Below are 24,484 nucleotides of genomic sequence, written 5' to 3' on the forward strand. Positions count from 1 at the left end.
ACTACACGGTGTATGACCGAGAACTACTCGCTATTCATGAAGCGTTCCGGAGATGGAGGCACCTGCTAATTGGCGCACAACATAAGGTGCAAGTGTGCACTAACCACAAGAACCTAGAGTATTGGAGAACGGCACGAGTGCTCAACCAACGGCAAGTGAGATGGGCCCAGGAGTTCTCCAAATTTAACTTTGAGATTTGTTACGTGCCAGGTCCGGAGAACATTAGGGCGGACGCTCTCTCACGCAAACCCGAATATTTGGAAGGGGAGGGGGCACCCGAAGAGAGACATGTCATTCCAGAGGACCGTTGGGTGTGTGAGGTGGCATTGGTGGGGCAAAGAGAACTGGTGGAGGGAACGGAGAATGATGAATACGCCCAGGACAAACTCAGGGGTCTCAGGAGGGAGGGAGACAAACCCGGAGGTTTTGAGGAGAGAAACGGGGCATTGTACTACAAGGGAGCACTGTATATACCTGAAGGAGAGTTGAGGGGGAAGGTACTCAAGCAGCTGCACGATAGCCCCACAGCGGGGCATTTTGGGCAACACAAAACCATGTGGTTGGTTACCAGGGAATTTTGGTGGCCCAAGGTCAGGGAAGATGTACGGGAGTATGTGAGAGGTTGTGACCAATGCCAGCGAGCCAAAGGGGAGAGGCGGGCGCCGGCGGGGTTATTAGAACCGCTACCCACACCTGAAAGACCAAGGGAAGCAGTGTCAATAGATTTTATGACAGATCTGCCAAAGTCCAGAGGGAAAACAGCCATCATGGTTGTGGTAGACCTGTTAACCAAAATGGGCCACTTTATAGCCTGCTCACATGCTGTCACAGCAGAAGAAACAGCGAAATTGTTTGTAGAAAATGTTTTTAGGTTGCATGGCGCCCCCTTGAGGGTGGTTTCAGACCGAGGGAAACAATTTACTTCCAGGTTCTGGAGGAAGCTCATGAGCTTACTGCATGTAGAGGTCAATTTTTCGACTGCCCGGCATCCTGAAACCAACGGGCAGGCGGAAAGAGCCAATATCTGAGGTGTTATGTCAATGACAGAGAGAATGATTGGGTGGAGAAACTGGCGTTGACGGAATTTGCCTACAACAATGCGGAGAACGTGTCCACAGGGATGAGCCCCTTTTTGGCTAATTACGGGTGCCATCCCAGGGCTTTCCCAGGGGGGGGGAGGGGAGAGATGGAGCGTCCCAGCTGCCGAACAGTTCGTAGCGATCCATCGTCAGCTCCAACTCAACTTAGATAGGGCCAAGGAGGAGTATAAGAGGCAGGCAGACAAAAACAGAAGGGAAGGTGAAACTATTAGGGTGGGGGACCATGTGTGGCTGTCAACCCAAGGGTTACCATTCAAAGGGGGTTGTAAGAAGTTAAGACCCAAAAGATTGGGCCCATTTGAAGTCACGCAACAGGTCAACCCAGTGGCTTTCAGACTCCGGTTACCGAACCACATGAAGCTGCACCCAGTTTTCCACAGGTCGTTACTGTCACTGTATAAAGGGGACAGAGAAGGGAGGTTCACCCGGGGACCAGCAATGGAGGAAAGGGAACACAGCAGTCATGTGGCGGAGATCCTTGATTCCAGGTGGAAGGGAGATCAAGTGGAGTATTTGATAATGTGGGAAGGGGAACCGGAGTCGGAAAACACCTGGGTCATGGCAGAGGAGGTCAATGACGAGGTCTTAATAGAAACTTTTCATCAGAGGTTCCCACGTAAACCTCAGCCTGTAGTGAGGTTCCGGAGGGAATACTTTGCAACCACAGACGAGGAAGAGGAGTTGGAGGGGTTCACAGATTCCGAGGAGGAGGAGGATTCAGAGACCCGGAACGGCAACCGATGGGGGGAAATGTTCGAGACGTCTGAAGATGAAGAGGATTCTTTTCGGGGTTTTACCTCCTCACCGCCCAGAGGAGAGGGAACAGGAGGGGTGACGGGGGCCCTGGAGGGGAGGTGAATGTCAGGGAACTGCCATCGGAGGGACAGGTGGTGGAAGGGCTCACGGAGGTTGGGAGAGACCCAGCAGCTGAAGCAGGAACCAGCAGGGGGAGAGGTGGGTCTCTGAGGGAAGGCGAGCAGGAGGGAGGAAACAGGGACACTTCCAGCGAGAACAGTGGGGAGGTTTCTGGACCTCCCATAGGGAGACCCACTCCTCGCCAGAAACTGTCACACCGTGAGTCCAGAAGACGTGTTTCCGTTAAGGAGCTTTTATGTTAGAAGCGATTCCGAAAGCAGCCACTGTCGGAATCTACCAGTGACTAGAGGAGCCATGTCTGAGGGGCTCCGTCACAGACAGAGGTTTGTGGACTTGAACAAACTCTGAGGGATTACGATTTTACGCACAAGCAGCTCATCATCCCATCACATAAGTGTATGATAAATATATGATAAACAGATGCAGTCTTCACCTCTCATTCTTCTCCCCAATAGTCTCCGTATGACACCCTCCTAGACCAGATATTCAACAGATCTCCATACTAAATCCCCGTACTGTGCAGCATGTTTAAAATAATACTAGTTAAGGAATTCTCTTAATTATTGGAGGTCCTTGCAGAAGGGGTGAGGTGCAAGCTTAAAAGCAAACAAACTCAAACTACTGCTTAAAAGGCAACCCAATGAATTTTACACATTCATAAATTCTGCCTATACAGTGGTACCTCGGGTTACAAACACTTCGGGTTATAGACTCCGCTAACCTGGAAGAAGTACCTCGGGTTAAGAACTTTACCTCAGGATGAGAACAGAAATCGTGTGACGGCAGCGTGGCAGCAGCGGGAGGCCCCATTAGCTAAAGTGGTACCTCATGTTAAGAATGGTTTCAGGTTAAGAACGGACCTCCAGAACGAATTAATTTAGTAACCAGAGGTACCACTGTATTAGGATGTTTATTTCAATCCTAACAGCTGTCAGTAGTGACAGCTATGTTTGGATACTTTCCTATATTGAGATGGCCACATCCATTGTCACTGGAAAGTACAGATGGACAAATATGTTTGGGGGGGGGTGATGGTTAAACAATCCTCCAAACTGTTACATGGTTTTCATGTTCAAATGGGGTTTGAAGAGGTATCTGTTTTGAATGTCTTTCAGCTGAGATTAGGTTACTGCTTACATTGCTGGTTTATGTTGTGCTGCGGCTTGAGATGTGTTCTAAATGGATCAATTCTAGGTCCTGTTGCTGATTTGCTTTTAAATTTTTGATATTTTTAATATTAGATTTAGTTGTGTTGTTTTGTTTTAATTGGGATTGTGAGTTTATGGTTCATATCTGCTGTAAGTTACTATGGGAAGACTCTGTGCCCTACACACTAAGCCCACTCACACTCTGGTCTGATATTAAAATACATTGGTCATCAGAGCCAGCTCCAGATAAGGCAGTGACCAGAATCCTGGGTACAATGTGGGCAAGGCAGACCTGAGAAAAGTGAAGGAAAGAAAATGTCAAGCTAGACCAGGAACACAGCATCAACTGCTGACACAGAAACATACAATGCTGCTTTACACAGAGTTAAACCACCTCAGTAATGCCTACAGCCAATGTGCTGTCCTCCAGATGTTGCAAAACTAAAACTCCTATAACCCCTGGCCATTGCCTATGTTGGCTGGGGCTGACAGAAGTTGTAGTCCAACAACCTCAGGAGGGACCATATTGGCTACCCACTGACAGTGGCTCTCCAGCATTCTTCAAGGGGTATTGCCCAGTCCTGTCTGGAGATGGTGGGCATGAAAAACAGGATGTTGTCCATGCAAAACATGTGCTTTAAAGTAAATATGGTTCTATGGAGTGTCAAAGTCATGTTATGCTCACACAGTTTAAAAGATAGGATGGTTGCAAATAAAATATTGTTCCAAGGGAATGAGCACAAGAATGTACTCTAAAACTAGGGTATGCAATTGTTGTGTTGTTGTTGTTGTTGTTGTTGTTGTTTATGCATGTAGGGGCTGCTGCCACTGCTTGCTCCACTCACCAATCCCACCGTTTCAGTCCCACCTCTGGCCACCCCTCCCTTTACACCTAACCAACCCCGCCCCCATCACTCATCCACCCTGCTGCACACAACTCATCCCCTGCCCTGCCCAGCTTGTTGTTGTTGTTGCAGCATTATTTATTTAATTTCTGTATCATCCTTCATCCAAGGATAACACAAAAATACATAACATAGTAACAGACAGAAACAATGTCCCCAAGGCCCTAAACAGCAAAACTTATATACAAAAGAGTTGCAGCAGCAGCAGCAGCAGCAGCAGCAAAGCAGCAGTGTAAATCAAATAATACTGCTTATAAAAAGTGTGTTTCTGGTTAAAATGTGTACAGAATACATGTTTTTATGGTGTGTGTGTGTGTGTGTGTGTGTGTGTGTAGTCACACACACACAAATGTGCATTTCGTGAAAGACCAAAATCACAAATAATTGACTTTTGAACTAACACCTACAAAACTAAGTCAGACCCCAAAGGAGACTGATTTACCCATCCCCAGTTTACACTCCATAAACAATACATGAACAGCCACTTGTATGAAAGATGGGGGCCTCCTTTTGTACAATTCAACCAAAACTCCTTTGGGCAATTAGGTTGCTTTGCAAAGTTTCTGCACTTTTTAAATTGCATAATGAATTGGTTGCTCATAAATCATAAGATGAAAAGCCGCTACACCAGGACTGACAATAGTGCTATGCATCTTAGTCAAGGGTGCTGGAGCAGTAGGAGCTCGGCGTAGTAGAATAATCTGAGATGATAAAACACAGAGGCCCTTAACCTTATTAGAGTGCAGCTCCAACTAATAGGCTGCTTACTGACTTGAGAGCAGCAAGTTCCTAAGCATTTAATTCAGCACTTAAGAGAGTTCCATGTAATATATATTTGGGGTTTGGTCAAGTGTAAAGGGAGCAGGGGTTGGCTAGGTGTGACAGAAGGGGGACAGGGGGGTGGTTGGTGGGTAAGGGGGGAGTCGGTGAGCAGAGCATGCAGAGATGTAGATACCCCCAAAGATCTCAGTGCTCAGGCTGGGATATAAGGGATCTGGGAGTCTTTATCAATCATCCGCTTCCATATAATATGGCAGTTAGGTTTTCCCCAATCTGCAGGGAAGTAATTCTAAGCATGGTAGCTCCTTCCTTGCCACTGAAGAACCTTCACACTTCCAGGTTCAAAGGTGAAATTCCAGGTATGCTTGGGGGGGGGATCTGTTTTTTGAACATTTAAACACTCCTTGTACTCTGATTAGTATACAAGTCATTTATCCTAGATCCCGGGAGAGACCCAGAAGTTTGTCACATGAATTCAGATGTTTCTTTGTATCCATAGATACTTCTGCAAAACAATTCATCTGATTTTTCTCTGGAGGCTCATGTAATCTGATGTTTCTCTGATTTCACTTTCTATAAAGCTGTTAATTCTTCATGTTGATTTATAGCAGGAGGAGTTAAGTACATTAATGACTGTTGAAGAAGTGGGTTAAAAAAAAATCCCATATATATATCGGAATAATTTTTGCTAAATTCATGACAGTAGGAAAAAAAAGACTAATTGGACTAGTATGCATATGAAATTACAAAGTACACCTGGGGATACAAGTTTGTGAAACTATTATCAAGTAAAAACCCAGAAAAAAATATCACGATAGCTCAGAAAGAGTATCATCAATGTCCCTGGCCTTTCTTGAAAACTCAACAGATTGAGTATCAAGCTCCTCCTATTAATATTAAAGCTCCTTCCCAATTCCCAGAAGATAAAAATAGGGGGAAATCATATATAGTTTTCATATTTGCCATGACATCAGGCTCCAGGGACAGAGAGATGAAGCAGGACTGAGAAACCAGGTGGTTTCTCTTCTCCCTAGGCAGTTTTTATTCTACCTGGTCACTATATGAACTGCCATTTAACAGATGCCTAAGTTCGCTTTCCCCCTCTTCCCATTTTCCTTTTATGTATCCTTCTTAATTTATTGCATGGAAGCTACTCTGTGAGTTACTCTGTGGGCTGTTAACTGCCTAGAATGTTGTTTCAGCAACATCAGTAAAAGTGAATGTAACAAGAAAGGTCAAGGGATGAGGATCAGGTATGAGAGCAAATTAGCTTAAAATTATCTGTCTCCACGTCAAAGCAGGGGAATCAGGTTCAAACCATAGGCCAGTAGTATATCACAGGCTTTCCATGCAGAGAGAATTGGGTTCAATCGCTGACATCTCCAGATAGGGGTGGGAAGAACCATTGTACAAAGCAATACTGAGTGAGATGGACCAATTGTCTGACTTGGTATAAGGCAGCTCCCCATGCTCCTAATACATATTAATTCAATGTGGCTTTTTTACCAATGTTGATGATAATGATGATAAAAGATTCTTCATGGAGTGCACATCTAGTAAGAAATAAGGTTGTATTCAGAACCATGGATAGCAACTGGGTTTCCTGAATGGCCACTTTAATAATGGCGGTGAAGAGATAGGGCCCTTATTAGTTCTTTCCTGTCCTTGCACACAGGCACATACAATTTGCTTGCAGGCAAATCGTGTTTCCAACCATTCTATTTCTCTTACTCCCACACTGATTTCTAGAAAGTCAAGTGGTACCAACCAAGGGACTGTATTTTGTATGTGAATCTCTATTTAATGACTCTCTATTTGTATGATCTGGAAGGGATGCGGGTGGTGCTGTGGGTTAAACCACAGAGCCTAGGGCTTGCCAATCAGAAGGTTGGCGGTTCGAATCCCCGTGATGGGGTGAGCTCCTGTTGCTCAGTCCCTGCTCCTTCCAACCTAGCAGTTCAAAAGCACGTCAAAGTGCAAGTAGATAAATAGGTACCTCCGGCGGGAAGGTAAACGGCGTTTCTGTGCCCTGCTCTGGTTCGCCAGAAGCGGCTTAGTCATGCTGGCCACATGACCCAGAAACTGTACGCCGGCTCTCTCGGCCAGTAAAGCGAGATGAGTGCCGCAACCCCAGAGTCGGTCACGACTGGACCTAATGGCCAGGGGTCCCTTTACCTTTACCTATTTGTATGATCTACTTGCGGAAAACTGCATTCTGTACAAACTTCCCAATCTATTTCTAAACTTCCAGTTGAGATACCAACACACAAGAATTCAAGGCACTCAGAAGAGAAAATAAAGCAGGGGTAGGGGGTAGAGATGACTCTTTATTACATAAAAAAGCAATATATACTAATTAAATATCATGAGCAGTAGTCCATTTCATGCTTCTCGCTTTTCATGCCAATTTCCATCTCCCAGTAAACAGCATTTTGTATCTCTTTTTTTATTATATACATATCATTAAATGAGAATCTGTCCAAATTTTCTGCTAACCTCCTCCCACACCAACCGTTATTGCAGAGAGAAATGTCCAAAAACAATAGTGCATGCAGATTTTTAAAAAATTGTTTGAATTAAGTGAGTGTCTGATCTACACCATGTAACTACTGGGCACTGTGAGTAAGAAGCTGGTTGTAACCTTGCAAAACCAGTGTATTTAAACAAGCATGTGTCTGTGGTGTTTCAAATACATATCAGCCCTTTCATTTTCATATTATGACATTTTTCCAGACCTTGGTCTAGCTCTGAGACCGGATGCTACTTAGTTTGGGAATTGCGGATAAGGAGCAGGATGGCAATAGACGGATGGAGAGGAAGTAAGGCTACAGATTAGACAAACCCAAATCAAAGAGTGAGAGGCAAGTTCCTGCACAGTTGGATTTCTGCAAAGCCAGGCACAAATTCAGGTCCTAGAGTCTCTGAAAGAGGCATGACTAGCCCAGAAGCAGCTAAGGCAAGAAGGGGAGTCATGATCCAAAGCAGCAGAAGGAAAAAGGAAGTTAAGTGGATTGGGACAGTCCTCACACTTAAGACTTATTTGCTCAGATGCAAGAACTGGCTTTCCTACAATAGGGCTTAGTGTATTCTAACTAACCTGGAGAGTTAGCTGCCAATATTGAAGCTGGCTCTCTTCAGCCTGGAACAGCATCCTAGAGGACACCCTTTTTCCTTAAGACATGGATGGGGAACACTGGAAGAGCCTGTTAAGGTCCATCAGCGCAGCATCCTGTATTTACAGTGGCCAACCAGATACCTGTGGGAACCCCACAAACAGGACATTAGGGCAACAACACTCTCCTCACTTGAAATTCACAGCAACTGATATTTGGGGTACACTGCCTCTGACAGCGGAGGATAAGCAGCCATCTGCAATTGCATCCTGCAATGGGCAGGAGATTGGAATAGATCAGCAATGGGGAACATTTGGTCCTCTCAGTATTATCAAACTATGACTCCAATCAGCTCTAGTAAGCATGAAAGAGTCATAATTCAGGGATCTCTGGAGGGCTAAAGGTTCTCCACACCAGATTTATGGAATGAGGTTTGCTGATAGAAGTTCCAAGCAAGGTCTCATTTGAGATCATGTCATGATTCCAGAAAGGAGAAAGAAAGAGATCAAGAGAACAATGTGGAAAAATTAGGCACTTCTGTGCTAACCTGGAAATGCAGTAAGTTCTTCTTGATCAAAGAGGGAATTATTTCTCCACTGAAAGTAGCCTGCATCTGTATGCCCCTCCCTCCCCAAACCCCCCTTCTAACACATCCCCTATTTCTTTTATCTCCAGATACCCTTATAAGCAGATTTTCATTTTTGGCAGTCCTGACCATGAGCTTTTCTGCAATTGGAGACTTGCTTCTCTCTCTTTCTTTATTTCTCTTTTTCTTTTTCAGCCTCCTGAATGCCTGCCAAGCTAGCAACGTTTTGCCAGCTAATTTAATATTACAGATTAATGCAAAAAGCATGTAGCTCTAAATCCTTCTCATGTAACCTGCATTAACACTTGACAGAAGTCACATCAGCACAAGAGTTACTGGAGACAGCTGCTGGTGTTTTTGGGCTCTCATATGATTAACTAGTCTCTTAGATAAATCTTTCAATGTGCCTTTTTCCTTTTCTTCAGCAAGTGATGCAAGGCATCAATGCAATTTTACAATAAACATTCACACAGCACAATTCACTCTAGTAAGTTATTTGGCATATTCTGAAAAGGGTGTTTTATTTTCTTTCCCTTCCTATCTGCTGGAAAGCCCTGAACTTAGACCCTATCGAACACAAAGCCTTCTCTTTGGTTAACAACCTACATAGGCAGCTGCCTTATCCTGATAGAACATTGCTCCACAATAGCTCAGTATTGTCTACAGCAGGAGTGAGAAACCCTCAGGTCCAGAGGCCAAAGGACTCTCTGTAGGACACTCTTACTTTTTTTGGGACACACTCCTCACAAGTCTTGCTCAGTGCCATCCTAGAGGACTTATGCTTGGCTGGAATGTGCCCTTGAACTGTGATTATGTCTCTTGCTTGCCTAGATGGAGGTGTGTGTGTAGAATCCTCTGAATTCTTCATTTCTGAAAAAAATGCAGCCTTCTGTACAAAGGTAAGATATGCATCTGTGGCTCCATCTACTTTTGCCTCTGGCCTTGTCTTCCATTGGCAGGTTGTGACAAAAGGTTGCCTATGAGGTGATACGGTCCTCATGGTCTGCATGAACTGGCAAAGCTTTAGGGAGTATCCTTCCCCAGCCTTATGTGGAGACACTGAGGACTGAACCTGTTATCTTCTTAATGCAGCCCAGGAGCTTAACCACTGAGTGGAAGAGGAAGAGCCTGTACACTCCAAGTGCTAATGAGAGAATGGGGAAGCACACCCATACGCCACACACCGTGCAGGGTGAATTTGCTTGCTTTGCAATGTTAACACCAGAACAATACTTTACAATCCCCCATTCAAATATATGGAAGAAAATAAAGTGGTGCATTAGAGCTGTTCAAATTTATTTTGTTGAAACATGGAGGGGCATTAGGAGGACCTACTTTTGCCACCAACCACACAACCTCAAGATCCACCCCACATAACAGGGCAACCAATAAGTTAGAATCCCCATGATTATACAGTGGTGCCCCGCAAGACGAATGCCTTGCAAGATGAAAAACTCACTAGACGAAAGGGTTTTGTGGTTTTTGAGCTGCTTGGCAAGACAAATTTCCCTATGGGCTTGCTTCGCAAGACGAAAACGTCTTGCAAGTTCGTTTCCTTTTTCTTAACACCGTTAATACAGTTGCGACTTGACTTTGAGGAGCAACTCATAGAACGCGGTGTGGTAGCCTTTTTTGAGGTTTTTGGTGATTTTTGAAGCTTTTCCAAAACTTTTCCGACACCGTGCTTCGCAAGACGAAAAATTCGCTAGACGAAAAAACTCACGGAACGAATTAATTTCGTCTTGTGAGGCACCACTGTAGAGTGTGTAGATGCCAGATGATCTTCACTGGGGTAGGCGTTCCACAGACAGGGAGCCACAACTGAAAATGCTTTCTCCCTTGGCATACCTTCCAAGCCTCCTCCAGAGTAGGGACCCAGAGAAAGACCTCAGACGACAGTATCAGAATCTGGATAGGTTTGTATCAGGAGAGGCATTAAAGAGTTTTAAAGGTCAAAACCAGCCCTTTGGATTGGGCTCAGAAGCATACAAAACAGGTTTTGTGATCTGCTTGCCTTGAACCTGTCAGAAGTCAGGCAGCTGCGTTCTGCACTATCTGGAGCTTCTGCACAGTTTTCAAATGCATTTCCATATAAAGCACATTGCAAAAGTCTAGTACTGAGGGCATAGATCACTGTAGCCAAGGTATCTCTGCCAAGAGACACTCACAGACCACATTCTAGCCTTGTAAAAATCAGAGGTTTCTAACTCCCCACCCCTACCTAAGCAAGCCACAAAGTATTATTATAGTTCAAATACATTTTCCAGTCAGGCAAAAACATTCAAGGGAGGCAGAGAGCAGGGCTAGTGAATGTGACCTGGGGTGGTGGCCTAGGCAAAGTCTTTATGGTAAGAGAGACAGAGATAAGGAGGGCCACATTTTGCCCCTGGAAAAGTTACCCATCACTGGTGTATACTCTGAAGTTACCCATCTCTGGTGTGTATACACTTATCCATCTCCCCCTCCTCTCTTATGGGAAGAGAGGAGGATCCTTTAGTGCATCTTTCTGTCCAGGATTTTGTATCTTAATGTGAAGTTAGATTATGAAAGGTTCTTGGGAAGTGGGTTTATACAAGAGAGATAGTGTTGGAACACACACACACACACACACACACACACACAGAGAGAGAGAGAGAGAGAGAGAGAGAGAGGATGACTTAATATTATGATCAATTTTTAGTCACATTTTATGTTGTGTTTTCATACATTTTTCTGTTTCCACATGCATTGAAACCATCTTTGAAAAAGGCGAGCTATAAACAACATCTGTGTTCAACTGTTATCTAAGCATTTGCATCTTTACCACTTGGGGTGGGAGGGATGTTATAGAGGAACACAATTTTGCCAGAATGTACCAACCCCATAAGGCATATTCTAGGAAAACAGCAATTTTAAAGACACTCAGGATATAAAGACTAGCAATGGGTTCTAAACTTCTGCAAGTACAGTTATCTGTTCAAGCTGCAGATTGAATTACATTCCCTCAAGTGTGTGAGGGAATACAATCTAATCACAGCAGTTCAATAAGCTACTGTGCCGGTAAATCTAGTTTATTTTCACTCCACTATTTCCATTCTTCATTGATTATTTTCATCATCTTATCCATATAAATATGTTAGGTCACCTAGAAAATGTGATTACTCTAGGTAAAATTATTAAATGGAACAGTAAGTATTTTTACATCAAGGAGGAGAGACAGACGTAAGCAGAGTTCTTCATGGGAACAATTCTATTTAATTGACAAATTAGCTTAATCTAGTAGAACAACTCTATGTATTTAGGAATTGAATAGAATCCCATTGTTGCATGTCACCCCATTCTCCAAACAGTGTGAGATTCCAGGGGTTTCAGGGTTTCCTCAGAATGAGGGACAGCGGAGACTATGGTGTCGTTATGATATATGGTTTATTTACACATATGTACAACCTGACCCTACGATGGCGGGGTTCACAGCATTAACACCTCATGGAGGTCTTTCTTCTCCCAGACCCACAGCCTCTGAGTCAAGCAGAAATCAGGCATGGCTGTATCTCTCAGCTGCCCAGCCCACTTCTTGCTTCTAGCTCACATGAATCTTCTCCCAGGCCTTATCTGGGGAGCCAACAATGTGATGGGCAACATACCCAGGGTGAGGGTGAATGTTTCTCTATTATGTGTTGAGTGTTGTTATATTTTGAGCAATTCACTGGGTGTGGTTTAAATCTGACTTTGTTATATTTAATAAATGTCACATTCTTTTTCCTCCATAAGAATGTCAGAACAAGACTTCCTTTAGGGTGTGGGTACAATAATTCCATGAGTATTTTTTCTTAAGGAATTTCCTTCCTTTTACACACTTACACACACACACACACACACACACACACACAGCCTACTTGGTAAACAGTTATTTTGTTTGGTTCGCTTATACAGCAGCATTTTAAAAAAGAATAAGTGAACAGTATGTACTCCTCTGAACTTCTCCACCCACAGTATGCATGCTCCGAGCCATATGTAGGGTTTTAACGGCTTACTATTCAGAGGACGTCTATGATCTAGTTGAATGATAAGGTGATTGCTTACCCAAATTACCTTTTGCTTGGGGTTCATGCTGGGGAACAGCTTAGGCTGGCATAGTAAAAGATGGCTCCATCTGTGCACCTAAAAACTCGCCAGCGTGAAACATAGTTTGTCTGGTAGCCGTAAGCAAAGGCTTTGTATCATAACGCCCCAGGCTCTGCCCGTCAGGGAAGAGATCTGCCTTCTTGGTCCAGATTGAGCACTCCCCAGCCTGTGGAGCCTGAAGCATTGCACATCAACAGCAAGATACATTAAGATATCACTCCAGGCTAACCACGATCGAATGGCTTCCTCTAGCATTCCCCCTGCCCCACATTCTGGATGCATTAAAATTATATGGTGCAACTTTAGTTAAACTAGAGTCCATGATCAGTTAAGATAATGATGTCTCAGTACAATGGAAGGGTCCAGAGAAAATGCAACCCCATATTTACTTTTTAATCTTTCAAACCCCTGTGAAAAACTGACATTTTCAAATGGATTCTGGACATTTCTAAATTTCCTTTGGGAGCTATTCATGGACTTCTGCTGCAATATGCTTTTTTCTTGTTTTAATAGTTGGTGTTTGTGTCACAAATTGTATCGTCGTTGCTTTTTAATCAGATTTTATTGACATTATATTTTATTGCTTTGCAAGCCATCCTGAATGGAAGAGAGGTGGGGAAGGTGTACCCACACCAGCAATAAAGAGGTGAGACACTTGACATTGGGTTAAATACAGGGGCACCATTTTATTAAGTTTTAAAAGCAAGAAGTATACCTTTTTATACCGTTGTATAAAACTGTGCAAGTGTTTTGTTAAGGCAGGGGGCAAGAGCTAATAAGGATGCTTAAGGAATTTTGAATGTGTGTGAATTTTGAATGAGTGTAACACATGCTCTACGATGGTGCTATGGACCTTCTTCAATAATCACTATAATTTAAATAGAAATACACTAAAGCTCAGCATAGTTGGGAAGGCTGTGACCAGGTGGCCTATCTGCCTGTTCTCCAACCTAAAGACCCTTCCTGCTCTCACTTTTTAGCTATTGTTTTATCTGATTTTTATTGTATTGTGAAAAACTCTTTGAAAAACTTCATAGGAAGTCAATCATAAATGGAATAAACAGAATTCAGAGCTAGAGTGTTGGTTGTTCTGTGCACAGTGATCCTTCCAAACACAGTGATCAGCTCCCTACATCATTTATTTTGTTTTTGTCCATGTAGCGAACCTGTAAAAAGGTAGGGTTTGGAACATATACAATTCTGATACTCCCCCTACCCTACCCCCCCTCCACTGACTAAACTGCAGGCATTAAAAGTTTCAGTGTGTCTCTGCACAAGTGTTAGCCTTGCTAATAATTGAATAATCTACCCAAAATGTCTGCATTACTCATTTAAAATAATTAGCAAATGATACAATGGCCATATGTGGTCATTATGGATAATTATATTAAATAGTGATGCAAATTCTCTCTCCCCTTGCTTGCCTACCCCATGAAATATATAAATAAATAGAACCACTGACTAACAGCATGACAACAAGCTAATTATCACAGACTTGAAACACATGGAGTTACCCCATTAATATTTTAAATTGGAAATATTTTTTGAGTAGTAACGCTAATGGCCAAATAAATAAATAAATAAAACCTACAATATGTTCTGCTTTCAAAATGCATAAAAATGCCTTGTGCTTTATATTAGGAACCGTATTTTGTGCAACAGTTATAGTCCCATACACACATATGACTAGTCTTTAGCCTCAACAGACATGGAAGGCCCTACCTTTTATCAATATTTGCAACATGAGTTTTAGTTTAAACTCTCCCTTCCTCTCCACTTACAATATATGGCTATCTTTCTCTCTCCAGAGTGACCAGATGCAAAAGAAGACAGGGATCCTAGATCTTTTGCTAAATACAGCTGGTCATGGAGCGATCAGGAAAGTTGTACCAGCTGAAATTCATTCTTCTGCTGAACTATTCAAGGTAAAGAAGCTTTGTTTTTATTTGCATCTGGAAGCAATTTTTCTCTCTCCCCACCTCCTCATGAACACCCCCTAAAGCAACAGCAAAAGCGCACGTGCACACACACACACACACACAAATGTTGGTGTTGCCACAGATCCAATTTAGGTTTAAACATGACCAATTGAAAGGTAAGACCAACAATACAGTGAAACACGTGCAGTAATATACTTAGAAAACAATTCTTACAACAAATGTGTCCTGAAAGAGCAGAGGGAATTCATTTATCTGATATATTCTGATGACAGGGGCTTGCTAAATGCTGGTAATGATGAAGACTGTCACAAGAGACAGGGCAATCTTGGTGGTGGGACTCCAGTGTATGGAACTGTCCCTTCTTATGGTGCTATACCTGTTTTAGGTTCAGTGGTGCTAGATGAGGGTCAGCAGTGGCTGTAATCCTCATCCTATCCTTTGGCAGTGAATGGAGTGATAATCCCTTTGTACCCCCCTATGAAGTCCTCCCAGAAATCTTCTTTCCCACACTTTAGTCCCTGCCTGGGACAGGCTTTCTTCTCTTCTCCTCCTTTCAAGAAATTTTCTCCTCCCATTTCTCTTTGTGCGTGCCTATCTCCACTCCCCAACCCCCCTTTCACTTTTCCTTCTATCTTAATGGCAGCCAAATGTGACTTCCCCTACCTAATACTAACACATTTTCATGAGGACTTAAAAATAGCCACAATGAAAATATTCAATATCCTTTACATTGGAGAGGGTGTCAGGAAATTGGGTCATTCCAGCATGTACGATGGACTTGTGAAGAAGGGTTGCAGTTTTGGACTGTAGTCTTTGCAAGTCTGGACAGCATCTACTGAAATCTCTGTTTTTTGTTTTTTATTATTATTGGCCATGTTTGTTTGTTTTTCAAAATAACAACAAGGATTGTCATTTCAGGTCTCTAATTGGTTATCTTCTTGCAGCTGCCCAGCTAGTTGTTGCTCAGTATTGGAAGAACCTAAAGCTGAATTCAGACCATTCATGTCACCTTGTACTTAGTTTACACATGCAGCATGAAACAAAAGTCCTAGGAGGGAGATTTTTGAAGTCAATAACATATCCTCCAACATTCAGGTGATCCAAATTGGGACACTATTTTTTTTATAGTCCTGAGCTCTTTTGGGAGCCAGCTGACTCGCATCAGAGTGTGAGACCAAGAAACAAGCACCTTTTGGTCTGGCACTCTGGTGTGAGCCAGCTGACTCATGCCATAATTCTGGACCAAAAAATGAAACATTCCAGGATCCAATCAGAAGCCAAGAATGGCTTCTGTAATTCCAGGATGTCCTGCTTAAATCAGGATGGTTGATCAGTATGCAATCAAAGAAAACTTGAAATCAAGGGAGATAAAATTAAAAGGTGACATCCATGAGGTCTTTCCCAATCTCTTCCTTTAGATGAGCCATTAGAGGGACATTTCCTCTCTATGTGTGTTTTGCAGGGCAACTGCAGCTTGGCAAGTAAATTACCATGGTGAAGCTAAACCATTTTGACAGCTACATTTGATTTTTAAAGACAGAGGAACTTATTTTCAGGCCTTTATCCACACAAACGTCTTCACAGACAATGCAAATGAAATTATTCTTCTTTCAAGTGGCTCATAGTATTTCCAGAGGTTATAAGCAAAGTCTGCACAACTCATGTCCCACCAAGCCAGTTAAAAAAGGACCCCCTGGATGGTTAAGTCCAGTCAAAGGCGACTATGGGGTGTGGCGCTCATCTCACTTTCAGGCTGAGGGAGCCGGCATTTGTCCACAAACAGCTTTCCAGGTCATGTGGCACAACGGAACACCGTGATGGAAACCAGAGGGCACGGAAATGCTGTTTACCTTCCCACCACAGCAGTACCTATTTATCTACTTGCACTGGCATGCTTTCAAATTGCAGAAGCTGGGACAGAGCAACAGGAGCTCACCCCGTCGTGCAGATTCAAACTGCCAACCTTCTGATCAGCAAGCCCAAGAGGCTCAGTGGTTTAGACCACAGCGCCACCCATATCCCTGTTGCTGGAAACTGCAGGAGGGGAGAGTGCCCCACCCTTTTCCTCCCTCTCTCATGTATTGAATACTCATATCTTTGGGGGGTTATTATGGACACTACTTGTTTGGGGAAAGGTAATGCCATTATATACCCAATGGGAAATGGTGATGAAAGGAAAACAAAACAATTGCTTACTTGAGCTGCATAAAGGCAATTATGTCTGTGAAGGGGGCTCTAGAGACAAATTCAGTCATCGTCCCCCTCCACTTACACAATACATATGGGGACAGGGAGATACCTTGAGAGCTATCAGTAGCCTCATGAATCAGAGCTCTAAAGAGCACGAAAAGGGGTCATATAACTCCATTGTACTATTAATGGAAAGTTTAGATTAGGGGTCAAGTGAACAGAAATGCCTTTATTCCTGCTTAGCAAAGGGCTTTCAGAAAGGAAATGTTGCACGATGCCTTTGCTACATATTATTGTCATCATGGAGTTTGGTGGCAGGGACTAAAATCGGGTAGCTGGCCTTGCCGCCTCTGAACAGTGAGAAGCTTTTATGAAGAGAACATCATAAGCATTGACACTTCAACCACTGATTGCTCATATAGATATGTGTGAGCAGCTAGGCTAGGGAAATTAAAAAGAAAATACAGAAAGGGGGTGACTACAAAAAGTAAACCCTTCCCCGTTGTGGAGGTTGTGATCATGGTGGTGTCAGGACTCAGCAGGCAACATGATCAATAATAAAGGCATCACTTCATCCTGATGTAGGCTTTCCAATCGCCCAGTGAGTGGGGGGAAATAGCTGCTCTGCTCCTATTCCTTCTTTGATGAGATGAGATATATTCCAAGTCAGAAGGGAAATTACATGCAGGGCCACCCCCCAGAAAGCATGTCCTCAAGAGGAACGTATGGTACCAGTTCCCCACTGGCCCAATAATGTCACATAGTCATCTTCTGGCCAGAGGACTCAATCAGATAACTGCCCTGCTCTGTTGGAGCAAAAGAGGTGTGTTTCAGGAAAGACAGAGTTTATCACTGAGTCAGAGAGGCTGCTGCTATACAAGGCATAGTCTAAGGCAGGCTACTGCTGAGCAATATCAGAGTCCCCCCCCCCCTCTCGTAAGCACAAGACTCCACCTTGGCTGAGGATCCTTGTGAGGAACAGTACACACAGGACTCACATGTAGGACACACAGAAACAGAGGATAAACATATTTTGGTTTTAATGGAGGGCTGTGCTGCAAAAATAATAATGTTTGGAATGAAATGTGATTAACTGATGGCTGCAATTACAGATAGGTAGCCGTGTTGGTCTGCCATAGTCAAAATAAAAAAATTCCTTCCAGTAGCACCTTAAAGACCAACTAAGTTAGTTCTTGGTATGAGCTTTCGTGTGCATGCACACTTCTTCAGATACACACGAAAGCTCATACCAAGAACTAACTTAGTTGGTCTTTAAGGTGCTACTGGAAGGAATTTTTTTATTTTGACTATGGCAGACCAACACGGCTACCTATCTGTAATTGCAGCCATCAGTTAATCACATTTCATTCCAAACATTATTATTTTTGCAGCACAGCCCTCCATTAAAACCAAAATATGTTTATCCTCTGTTTCTGTGTGTCCTACATGTGAGTCCTGTGTGTACTGTTCCTCACAAGGATCCTCAGCCAAGGTGGAGTCTTGTGCTTACGAGAGGGGGGGGGGGACTCTGATATTGCTCAGCAGTAGCCTGCCTTAGACTATGCCTTGTATAGCAGCAGCCTCTCTGACTCAGTGATAAACTCTGTCTTTCCTGAAACACACCTCTTTTTCACACTTCTTCAGATACACACGAAAGCTCATACCAAGAACTAACTTAGTTGGTCTTTAAGGTGCTACTGGAAGGAATTTTTTTATTTTGATGGCTGCAAGTCAAAATGCTGTGTTACAGAATTGAAACGAAGTTGGTTCAAAAGACTTCTGGTGGAACTGCAAAAACAAAGTTCAACTTCTGAGTAAAAATGGATATGGCTGTTCTATAGCCTTGCATAGATATGACAAATAGTTCAGTTTTATATGTTATATAAATGATGCCCAAGAAGAGAAGTATTGCATATATTTCATTCTCTCCCCCCCATTCCCCCTCCTCTGTGGCTTCAACATTTACAGGCATTTTAGATCTACTGAGGAATAAAGCATGTTAGCTTGAATAAAATAAATATGAAATAAAGACACCACCTAGTTTTCTCTACAACAAAATGTTGAAGTGAATTTGGAGGTTCCTGCTTGGGAATTTCAGGGAATTTGGGGAATGCAATGAAGAAGAAGAAAAGGTTTCAATATGCCAAGTGAAATTCATCAAGAAGGTTCAGTGCATTACTCATGCAGGCTATTAGTTGTATCAGTTGCCTTTCACCAACAGTGCAGGTATCCTCTTGGAAAGCCCAAGGCGGGTGAAGGAAATCTCCACACACTGGGTAACATTGATGAGATCTGGGACCAGAGTTGCCACTGAATTATGCCTGTAATGAAATTTTGAGGCAATTTCAAGGAGAAACGCCCAAGGAATTGGGAAGCAAGCAAGCAAGAATTCTGATAAGATGAGCAAGATTTCTCAGGTGGATTCCTGTGCATCCCTAATTCTGGAATATTTCCTGTACAGTACTAGCACTGCCAGAATGAATCACGATGTCGCCGGAATCACACCCCCAAATTTTAAGTGCATATGGATTAATCCCTAAAGTGAAAAGAGCCAATCATTCATTCCCAGAAGATATACTTTTTATTGGTAACTTCCTGAATTCATTCACACAGAGCTTGGTCACATGCAAAAGCACATAGAGCTGGGGGGTTTTCCTCCAAGGACATGTGAATTAAATGAGGCAGGCAAGACACCATACCTTCCAGGTCTCAACAGACAATCCCATTTCAGAGAATATGCCAGAGAATAAGATGAAAAGTGTGTGGGCTGTGTATGTGTCCATGTTGTGCATGTAGCCCCATGCACACCATTCATTTAAAGCATTGTGGTACCACTTTTACAGTTAAGAATCCTGGAAACTGTAGCTTCCTAAGGATGCCGAGAGTTGTTAGGAAACTCCTATTCCCTTCGTATAGCTTCAATTTCCAGAATGGCTTAACAATCAATCCTTCTTCTCAGGGAACTCTGGGAATTGTAGCTCTGTCAGTCACTTTTACCCACTGCCAACTCTCACAACACAGGACTAACCAGAGCCAGCCCAAAATACGAGGCAAACCATGAAATGGAGCTCTGCTGGACAGGGAAGAAGTGGGGAGTGAAGACCTACCTCAGAAACAGAGAGGGGTCAAATGAATCTTACTTGACAGCTTAAGTGGGAATCAAAGGCTGTCGTGGGTGGAAAGAGGCCTGCTCTCAATCACTCCGGGCAGGTGCAGAGCCCAGGATACCCCAGAGGTCAGCCTTTGCCATTTCCTCTCTAGGGGTGGCAGTGCCTCCTAATCACTAAGAGGCTGCTGTAGTGGTCGCTATGGGGTATGCGTGTGCTTCCAAGGAGGCGCCAAACCTGGCCTCCAAGGAGTGCACCACAGCTGCTGCCCCCATGGCAGTGGTGGCAGGTGATGCATTCATTGGATTCTGCCACGTGAGGTGGTTGTCTCAACATGCCTCATGGGTGTGCCAGCCCCGGGACTCACATACAGGAGACATACAAACAGATGGTAAACACATGTACGGAGCACAGGACACATACAGAAAGAGACAAAGGCGCAGACACAAAGGCACACAAGCAGATCAGATGAGAAATACTCCAATGTTTTAGGTGGGGTGGGGAAGCTGAGGGGTCTCTCTCTCTCTCTCTCTCTCTCTCTCTCTCTCAATCTCTCTCTCTCTCTCTCTCTCTGTGTGTGTGTGTGTGTGTGTGTGTGTGTGTGCCACTGTGCGTGTGTGCTTTAAATGAAGCCACTCCAGGCCCTTGGGATCCCAGACACACATACCTTCCCAGAGGCCACACCTTCCTTAGGTGTTTTCGCCTGACTGAAATGTGTTATTGAACTGTGATAATGCCTCTTAATTGTCTGGAAGGAGGGTGAGAAAATAATTGTTTCTGGGGTTTTTTGGGGTTTTTTTGTTGTTGTTTTTTTGCATGGCTGGAACTGCAAAAAGGTGTCAGGGACTGGCAGGGCTGTGGCAAATCTATGGAGGAGGCAGGAGGCTCAGGGGTTGACCCAGGAGAGGAGACCGGTAATTTATGGGGTTTGGTGCCTCTTGCCAGGCTGGAGCCAGGGAGGGGGAAAGAGGATGAGTCGCAACACTCAGAGGCAGAGGGGTGGATGCAGGGCGTGTCAGAAGCAGAGGAAGAGGCTCTCTACACAAGGGGAACGGTGTCAGTCAAATCTCTGCCATCTCCTGTGCCACTGTCTCCTGGTACCAAGAGGGACTTGAAGAGAGAAGAGCAGCAGCAACTTCTGTGTAGGAGAAGCCTCAGGTTACGTGTGCACACCCCGTCAGAGGAAGGTATATAAGCTGTGGGGCAGGTGGGCATGGTCCCACTGTTGCTTCAGCTGCCCCATAGGGAATGGGCCTGGAAATAGCTGCCTAGATGCTATCTAAGTGACTTAGGAGTTGCTGTAAATACATGCTTTCATCAATAAATAATTAGTTATCCAACATGCCTTCTTTAAATAATAATAATAATAATAATAATAATAATAATAATAATAATAATAATAATAATAATAATACCCTAATACCCTGTCCATCTGACCGAGTTGCCCTGGTCACTCTGGGTGGCTTCAGCTCAGGACAAAAGGTCACATCTATTGCCCTTTTTGCATCTGGCCCTGCCTGGAATGTGCCCCTCCAAAGGTTGCCCATGTGGAAAGTGGCCCTCAGGCTGAAAGGTTCCCTAGCCCTGCTAAAGATACTCCGGAAACAATCTGCAGACTACAGCTAGGAAACATCCTATGTCAGAAGTCCTGCAACAGAAGGACTTGCTGTGCCTGCCTCTCAGGATCAGCACTGAGGTTAAGTGTTTCCATATTATGGGTTGTATCCAATGTTAGACCTACTCTGAGTAAACCCTTTGAAAACTACGAGGTGTAAGCAGCTTAGGCTCATTGATTTCAATGGATCTACTCTGAGTAGAAACTCATTGAATGTAAATGTCTATGTACAAATTCCTAATATGAGTTTTAAAATCATGTAATGATCCTGCAGCCTCAAGAAAGCAGTATGAAACAGTATTGACTTCTGAGAAAAATTAAGGTTGTAGTGTTCCTGTTACAGTTAATAAAATGTAAATTAACTGTGATTTATTTTTGTGCTAAAACGAATAATAAGGGGGAGAACACCAAGGTACCAAAAACAGACAAGGCCATGTTCCCCCCCCCCATTAAAATTAAATAACTTGACACTCAAGGCTTCTATTAAAATTTAAATAAAATATTTATAATACTACAAATTAAATCAATTAAATTAAATTGTGGCTCCAAACTGCCAATCTCAGTTTAATTTTTTATTGCATTATTACTTTACTCAAGCGATGACATTCCCCCACCCCCCACCGACATTATTGGGGATGGGGAGAAATAAAAGCTTGTTGATGGAAATACAACAAGCAAGACCTTAGTTCACAAAGTTCTCAGACAAGATGTATAAATTTGTGTTTATATTAGTTTTACCACCCCCACCACCCCACTCTTTTCTGGCTGTCCAAGTCTCAATATTTCACAAGCAGCAGCGAAATTGCATTTGCAAGAATAAATGTCTATGGTGGTATGTGTGTGGTAGCGGCAATGTGGGCGGGAGTGTGTTCTCTCTCTCTCTCTCTCCTTTCCTAAATATGGCAGCCGGCCAGCTTGCACAATTTGATCTTGCCAGTTTTCCTCTGAGGAATACTCTTAGTGCAAAAAGTGAAAATTAAACCTGAAGGCTTGAGTACAAGGTGAGAAATGCAAACCCCCTCTTGTGATTTCTCATCATCTTCAACTTCCTTGTTAAAAATTTATCAAGCCCACCAGTTATGAATATCAAGCGCTATCAAAATGCATGAGATTAAAACATCAAGGTCCACAAGCTTGAAGAAGCTGTCAGCCTGCGAAACAGATTTTTTTTGGTTTTGTTTTGTTAAGGAATTGTGGGCTTCTACCTTTATTTCTCCCTCCCTCCCTCCCGGAATACCAAATACACATTCATGGCCTATAGTCTATTACAGGAGTATCCATCACCCAAATAATATATAGAGGAGTTGCTGAAAAATACATGCTGCCCTTTGCTCCACTGTATAAATCATCTGACCTACAGGAGCGGCTGAGCCAGTTGGAGCCTGAACTAAAGAAAACCACACATGACTTCCCGCCCCCTCAATATGATCAGTTGACCTAGACTAGAGAAACATCATGTGGCTTTGAGTGTCAAGGATCAAAACAAATTAAAAGAGGGGTAAATTCCCCAGTGAAGGTACAAGTGGGACCATCTTAAAGATACAGCAAACACCTAAACAACAGCTGAGAGTGGGGGGGGGGTCAGTAGAAAGAGAACCATGGTCCTGATGCAATGAAAACATAGATTCACAGGGCAGGGGGCTGTCAGGGTGACTTGCCTGAGGGCCCTCCAAGACTGTAATCTCCCTTCCTTTTTGGGTGCCATGAAGAGGAGTTGGGTGCAATAATCTCTCTCTCTCCTCTAAAGCCAGCTAGAAACCCACACGAGTGCACAGTACATGCAACTCCTGGGATAAGACATTCAGTGGAATCCCACACAAATTCTGGATCTTATCCCCTGCCCTCAAACTTGTTGTTTTTTTTTAAACAAAAAAACAAAAAACACAACCCAACGTTTTAGAGATTTCTAAAATATTAGGCAGCTTATAATTTTTTAAAAGAACTAATGCTACAAAAATCACCACCATCATCATTTGCATGCCACTCTCCAAAGTGGCTCACAATATATCCAATAAACAAGTTTCAAAAATTAAAGCAGTCAAATAATTCTAAAAAGTAAATACAAAAATAAAACAATTCCACACAACAATGTATAAAACAATACTAATAACTTGGCCCAGTTTAACAGCTTAAAACTAAAGAGAGAATAATTCCTAGCACAGAAAAGTAGTATACAAAATTTAGTGGTATTATACAAAAATACAACACAAGAGAATCATTCCAAAAAGTCATTCCCCAAGAGGTTCACCACAATTAACCTACACACACTCACACACTTTTGTTGCCTGTGAATTATGGCTCATTCAAACCATAAATAATGTCAACCTGTATGACAGTGTTGTCAAATTTTCCAATATAAAAAGTGAAAAGCATTCAGAATACTTTCCCTTGTAATCTTGTGCACACTTTCCTGGAAGCAATATGTTTAAAAACCTCAGTGGGGTTGATTTGCAAATAAATATACATAGGACTGTACCACAAGTCACTATGCAAAATTATTATTTATTATAATTACTAATAGTATCTCATTTAAGCAACATTGTTTCAGCGTCACAATAATTTCCCTCCTGTCTGCCCCTCAAATCCTTTTAGATATGATGTGTGATAAACCAGGAAGGGAAGTTGGGGGAAGTCATTGTGTGTGTGTGTGTGTGTGTGCGCGCGCGCGTATGCGCGTGCGCGCGCATGTGTGTAATTCAGAAATGTAAGATGTAATTTGAATTGTTTGAATATGTTAAAATTTGCTGCAAATCTGTAATAAAATATTTTCTTTAAAAACAATCATTTTAGATATGATGCACTGAGGAGTGTGCGTTCTCTAATGGTGGAGGGCACCAGCGAAAATACTGGAATGTGGCCATGTCTTTTTAAAATCACCTACCTGGAAAATGTTTAATAAGTTCATGTTCTCTATTAGCCAATGGACAAATTTAAATCTGAGTCTTCATGGAAGCATATTTTGTCCAGGAGAGATTGCAACCTTAATATCCCTGGTGAGCTGGTACTTCTTGTTTCTCTCC

General features: G+C 43.0%; 1 protein-coding gene across 29 annotated transcripts in view; it reads right to left on the reverse strand.

Moving 5' to 3' along the window:
* The window catches only part of RBFOX1 (RNA binding fox-1 homolog 1), a 1,500,640-nt gene that overhangs the window by 625,107 nt on the left and 851,049 nt on the right, over positions 1-24,484 (reverse strand). The gene's annotated exons all lie outside the window — the stretch shown is intronic.

This window comes from Podarcis bocagei (genome assembly GCF_964188305.1).
Source record: "Podarcis bocagei genome assembly, chromosome: 14".
Lineage (NCBI taxonomy): Eukaryota > Metazoa > Chordata > Lepidosauria > Squamata > Lacertidae > Podarcis > Podarcis bocagei.